This window comes from Pyrgilauda ruficollis, unplaced genomic scaffold (assembly GCF_017590135.1).
Source record: "Pyrgilauda ruficollis isolate IOZ18807 unplaced genomic scaffold, ASM1759013v1 scaffold24, whole genome shotgun sequence".
NCBI lineage: Eukaryota > Metazoa > Chordata > Aves > Passeriformes > Passeridae > Pyrgilauda > Pyrgilauda ruficollis.
In genome coordinates, this window is record NW_024523648.1 from 1,418,167 (window position 1) to 1,425,066 (window position 6,900).

Here is a 6,900-nt window from a genome sequence, read left to right on the forward strand (position 1 = left end):
ATTAATAACATTCTTGCAAATTTTTCTACAAGACTCTTTATATATATATGAATAATTTGCTGGAGGTTTTTGAGCGGAGGAGTACTTATAGTTGATGAAATATTTCTTCTTTGTCCTGTTAAATTCTGGTAAGCTTCTGCTGGGTTGTAAATGCCTCATACCTCTATTGGCCTTCTTTTGCTCATGGACCACAAGAAAAGACTATGATAGCAAGCAGAAATATTCACAGACCATGAAACTCTGTGGCTGGGCTGATTCAGAAGCGAAGGCAAAAACCAGATATTCTTTCTAATGGAATAAATACACAACGCCAAAATGCACAGTTAAGACTGGAATTAGCTCTATCTCCAAATCTGCTGCAGTATGCCCAAATGTTGTGTGTTTCCCTGCAGTATGATATGCAGAGCAGGAACAGGGAGAAGAAAAACGGAGTTCTTGTTAATTGTCTCCCAGACAAACCAGACATGATTGGAATTCCTGTTTCATCATATCTGTGTGGAAAAGGGAAGGAAGGAAATAAGGTTATGGTAAAGCTGTTTTTGGCTTTACACACAACCTAGAAGTGTTTTAGAACTTAGCAACTAGATATAGGTTACAGATCCTTCCCTTTCACTATTGCCAAGAGCCTCAGTCACTCACCAGGGCTGCAGTGCCTAGGTGCTGTCTAAACACAGAAAGAACAGTGCCTGTCAGTTTACAATCACAGAATAAAAATAATAGGAGAAAGCAAGAAGAAATATGCTAAAAAAATATGTATTTTCTGAGTTGGAATTTGGAAATGTCAAGTGAACTTTTCTTGCAAAACCAGCTTTTGGACATCTTAGTGGGCACTCATATCCTAGGATTGTGCATGTACCCCAAACACAGCTTTAATACACAAAGCAATGTATTTTCTAACATTTTTTGTGTTTAACTTGTTAAACCATAACTCAGGTTTCTTTAATAACTGACAGTTAAGATTGTGAAAATAAATTTATCATTCTAATAATAAATGGGAAAAAAAAGGCATTTTTTATACTGAATTAAAATAAATTAATTATGATCATCACTTATCTCCTGGGAAAAAAAAAAAAGCTGCCTTCACCTATGTTCATAGATTTCAGCAGCTTTGCAGCTTTGATGGGATTTTATAAACTAAGCCTTAAATTCTGCTGTCAAGCCATGGACAAAAGGTCTTATGAAAGAAGAAGATTTTAATGAATGGGGCTTTTGAAGACACCAACTTAAAATAAGTTCAGTGATTAATTAAATGTTGTATCCACTCTGAAGATTTCAAATCTGTCTAATAGTAGAGAAGGATATGCAATACAAATTATCTTACATGGGAGTTGGAATATTTTTTACCAGTTAGAGTAGTCTCCAGAATGCTGATCCTAGGGAAGACCATGGAGCAAGCCCTCTTGAAGGACATTTTGGGGCAGGTGAAGAAGAAAGTGACTGGCAACAGATAGCACGGATTTTCCAGGGAGTGATCAATCATACCTTACCAAGCTGACAGCAGTGGGTGCCATTTACCATGACTTTAGCAAGGCTTCCAACAGAGCCTCCTTCAAACTCCATGGAACTAAGTTGAGTCATTACACTGTGAATGGGTGGACAGATAGTTGGTTAAAAAGCAGTTGGATGGTTGGGCTCAAAGGACAGAAAGTACTTAGAGGATTGTGTTTAACTGGAGGCTGGTGGCAGTGGAGTGCCACCAGTGCATCTGCCCTGGGACCTGTTCTGTTTGACATAACAGGAGCACTCCAGTTCAACCCAGCTCTGAGTCTTCTGTATCAGGGCTGCAGCAAGGACCTCCCAAACATTTTTATCATACAGCCTTTGCACAACTGTCAGTGTCTGCATTCTGTAAAGGATATGTTTAGAAATGTTTAGAAATCTTTTTTTTTTTTTCCTTTTGAAAGACTGTTCTTATCTTGTAAGTAACTCTTTAAATGGCTTACAGTAGGCACCAGGCACAACTGAGCTCTGTTGAAGTTGAACAATATGATATTTACACCTGGAAATGTAATCTAGTGTAGACTCTAAAGGGTTCTTAACAATGAGGATTTGATTTTAAATGTCAGAGAAAAAGAAATCAAAGTAGGAGGAATAAAATGCATTTACTAATAAAAAAGATTTGCTAAGTGGCAACCCTACTTACTAAAATTTGACTTTATTTGCCAGAATGAGCGCCAAGTCAGAAAAAGACATTGTGAAACCAGCAGAACACAAAAAGTCAAATTCAGCACTCACATGTATTCACACATCTAATTGTTTACTGGGAACAGGATTGGCACAGAGCAAGGAAATTAATAAACCTTTTCCAAGAAAAAAAAAAAAAAAAAAACTGAAACAAATTTCAGAAACCACATCATAGGAACATTTCCTCATTGTGCCTGTGGTTGTGGTCTGGTGTTCTGCTGAAGTGAGGGAGAAGAGAAAAGCATGAAATCGGACAGAAAAATGTGTCTGCAGGCACCAAGCAGCAAGAGTGTTGCACCATAGTGGCAAGGAGCCTCACTGACTAATTCCTTTGTAAAAGGCTGAGTCTGCATTTTAAAAAAGTTTATTAATTCTTTACAGTCAATTGAAGAATTGTGGATGGATGTGCTCTGTAAAAGTGGTACTCTGCTTGTTGAATCTTAGATGTATCTCTTCTGATCAGGCATTTTTCTTTACTGTACTGTTTTTTCCTTCTCTACATGTGTGACAATGGTTTTATTAATTAATAAATTCATTAATTTAAGTCAGGAAAATGAAACTAATTTTACATGAAAATATAGCTTACTGTGTGGTCAATAAGAGTTACTTAAAGTATTTTGAAAATTATTGCACTGAATTAGTCTGTACAAAGTTGGAGGGGCCAAAAAATGACAAAATCTAAAGTTTCCTAGATCTTCAGGACAAAACACTAAATCTAAAGCAGTTATTTGGCTGATGAATGTTTGAGTCAGATTTGGGGGGGACAGTGGAAAATAATTTTGAGAGAAATTCTAATTCTTTAGATTTACTGAATTACTACTAGACGAGTCAGAGTTAATTTCATTCATATCCCTACTTTTCTTTTTCTTCCCTAGGCTCCAAAATATTTTTCAGTTATTTTCAATGGGAACAGATAGTTGTAAAGAATTCTGCTCTCAGTGCTGCTGAGCAGACCTTCAGATAGATGACACTTAACAAGTCTAATGGACCTGAGGAGATGGGGCTGCAGTGTTAGCTGAGCTGCTTTTCAGCCCAGTCAGGTCTGAGCACAGTGAATTCCTTTCCTTGCTATTTTTTTCAATGGGGAAAAACCGAGAGTCATCAATGTGAGTTTTAAACTGTGGAACTTTATTATTTATTCAAAGGATAAATTAAGTCATTCTCTATCTAAATCCAGTGTGATCTGTAGATGCAAGGTGCCTGCAATAGGAAGCTGGTCCCGGGAAACCAGAACAGAATCCCTGCCCCCCAGCAGGGTTGGAGATTTTCTCCTTTGGTACCAAGCTCTGCCTAACAAAGTGTGCAGTACAGGAAACATCATGTGTCTGTATGCCAGTGCCCGTGGCCACTGATCTAGCTACAAATAGAAGTTATTAGACCCTGTTATTAGATCTGATTAGGCATGTACTGAGTAGGACATTACCAGCAAGAGCAACAGCAGGTCTGTCTAGTAATATAATGACGTGATGGTGGCAGAAATACTAAGAAGAAATAGGTGTTTCCATTGCTTTAGGCTTTTGCTTCAGCACAGCACCATAGTGCCTCATATTCCTAGTCGCACACTAAACAAGTGTACGACCTCAAAAATGAGGAAAGTGTAGAGATCTATCAAGTATCTGGAGCAGACCAAATCATAACTACAGTATCTGTACATTTTTTATAATTAGCAAAGAAAAATAGTTTTTAATGTGTCATTTTTTTAAACATAACATATCCAAATGTGCTAGTGTTTTTTAAAGCAAACACACATCACCATCAATTTTTCATGCTTCTCTTTTTTTTTTTTTTTTTTTGGTATCATTACAGTTGATAATATGGGACAGAAATGTCTCATCAGTAGACAGAGCGGAAGAGGAGGTTGCCTTGACTTTTACTGAATTGCACAGACACAGCACACATAGGAAGGTGTATAGCCAGTGTTTAACTAGTATGCAGCACTGGCCAAACACTGTGACTGATGACACATTTCTGTGTCAAGACTGTGCCATTTTAATACAAGACTGAATACAAAGAAAACAGAATCTATGTGTTAAGTTGCAGGAAAGAAGTGGTTGCATCAAGCATAAAGGAAAGCCAGAGAGGCTAGATGTGTGCTGGAATTGAGAGGTTATTTCTGCCACATGGATTTTACAGTGGTTGCTGGAGGCTTGAAACGAAACACCACCTGAATTTGGTTATTTAAAGTGATAGTGGCAGCTCCTATAATGCAACAAAACACACTGGGGTTCTTGTGTTAATTTTGATCACTTTGTAAGTGACTTGACTAACTTCAGTGGGTATGGAAAAGGTTCCACTAGGAGAAGAAAGGGGATGGCCATTCAGAGCTCCCTTCAAGTGCTTATTCAGAGGTCCCTTCAAGTGCTTATTCAGGGTGACACACTATGAGGATGTTAAAAGAGGGTGATGAGGGTTTTCAGAAAAGATAGTTGATTTTTGGGGTGTTTAAGTATATTTCTGGAAACTTTGGTGGGGCATGCTTTCTAGGAAGCACTGTGTATTCATGCTCTGCACAGCTTCTTTGTGTCTCCTTTGCACACATTGCTGCCAGCCATGGCTGAAAATCTCAGGCTACCTTTTTGCATCAGTTCTAGGTGATGGAAGAAGCCTTCCAAAATTAATTAAACATAGCATCACAAGATGCTTTAGCATCACAAGAAAGAATATCCTCTGTGAATAAAGTATTCCAGCTTCTGTTCGTGCACCCTTCCTCTCCAGCTAATGGTGAGTGTGCCAGTTTATCTTGTAGTGCTTGTCCATCACAGCAGGAAATTTACATTTGAAATTTCTGTTTAAGAAAGCTGAATAAAAAGTTTGCATTCTTCCAGTTCAATTACTTTTGAAAATAAACCCTCAGTATAAGGATGCCAGAAAGCACAGTAAAACCTGCAGCCTCTTGCAGACCCAGAGCAGATACTTTTGGTTGGAGTAGGAGTTAGGATTTTTGCAGAAAGAGAGAGAAAGACCAGCATGAAAAACCAGGAGAAAAAGAGAAAAAGGGTTCAGGAAGCTACAGTGAAAGAGGGAAGTTGAAGACAGGGTCACAATGAAATTAAAGTTGGCATTAGAAATATATAATGGCATTACTTTCCCAGTAGTGCAAAGCTGTGAGCCTGCTGGTGGAATAAACTCAGTGCTTAATGCCATCTGCTCTTGCTGATGGAAATGGTGTCTTGCTGGATGTAGAGGATGGAACATTCCTGAACATGTTAATGCTATAAGCTGTTCATAGATTAGCATAGTCTGTTGCAGAAATGCTTGAATTAGAGAAGGAAATTACTTGCAATAGCAACTTTAAAAGAGTCCTTAATGGTATCTTGCAGATCTACTGCATGCAAGTGACTGACCCAGCAGTGATCTGAGAACATTGCAAAATCTTATCTGCAAGCATAGATCCTGTTTGTGCCTGCAGGCAACATACTCAATTTACAGCCAAAGCTGAAAGCCCTCTGAAAGTTGGCTCTTAAGGTCATAGAGCCTGTCAAGGAATTTTCCCCTACAAGATATTCCAGGAGAGTTTTCTAGTGCATGCTTGTCTAGTTTTGTTTTCTTTTGTTTTCTTTTTGATGTGGCAGAAATGGCAACCTTTGTGAGGGTTCAGACAATCAGATTTACATTTTGCTTAGCCAGTCTCACTGCTACTATTTTGAATATAACAATATAGTTTTACACTCCAATTTATTATAGCAGCATATAGATCTTTCAAATAGAAAATAACAGCAAAGAAGTTCCTGAAGGAATACAGAGTCCCTGGCATTTTCTTTTCTTTGGCATCTTTCTTTTTAAGTCTGTGTGATTTTTAACTTCTGACATTCTTTTGATTTGGTTTACTGCTTTCTTCAGATTCCTGCAATACAGGTTGGGGGTGGCATGGATTAATATTTGTTAGTACAAAGCATTGTGATTCTTAGAGGAAACATGGAATCTTTTCTGTTTAAGGTTTTGCTGTGTTCCCTAAAAAAGGTGAGATTATATTATTTTCTAATTTTCTTTTTTTCTTTCACCATAACTGGATTCCTTCAGTAAGGAAATCTTTGTCTCCATACACTCACAAACTTTGTCCTGTGCTTTTCAGCTTGGTGCTGTTATAAAGCTTTCTCCATAGTAGGTATTTTGCCCTATAAATGTTTGCGTACACTTAGCACCTCTCTTCAAAAGTGTCACACTGTTAGTATTAATTTTTTTCAAATTAATATTTTCTCATGACTTTCTCAACCTTCAAAGTTCTTTATTTTACCTATTTTAACTCTGAAAACTCATTGATTTGCTTTCTTCTTGTATTATTATTATTAAGTATCCTGCTGGGTAAATCTGAAGTAATTTAGAACTGTAAATCTCAAACCTTATAAGGGAAGAACACTTAATTTGTTTAAAGTATTTACATTAATGAAAATTATTCAGTGGAACTGGATTATAAACCAGTTAGTTTATACAATACTGAAGTCAGTTATTTTAGATTATTCCAAGAGCCTAAGAATAACAAACAAGGTAAAAATGAATTCTTTAACTGAGAGGATGCTAACTAGAAGAATAAACAAAACAAAATCAGAGGGGATTTAATGGCATAGTAGTAAATGGATAGGAGGCATGCAGGAAATCTAGAATTATTTTATTTCTCTCCCTATTTTTGCTTATCTTACACCACCAAGTTAGTCCATTGGAAGTCATGCTCTGTTTATAATGTTCTAAGTGATGAGAGAATCTGGCTAAAATTACATT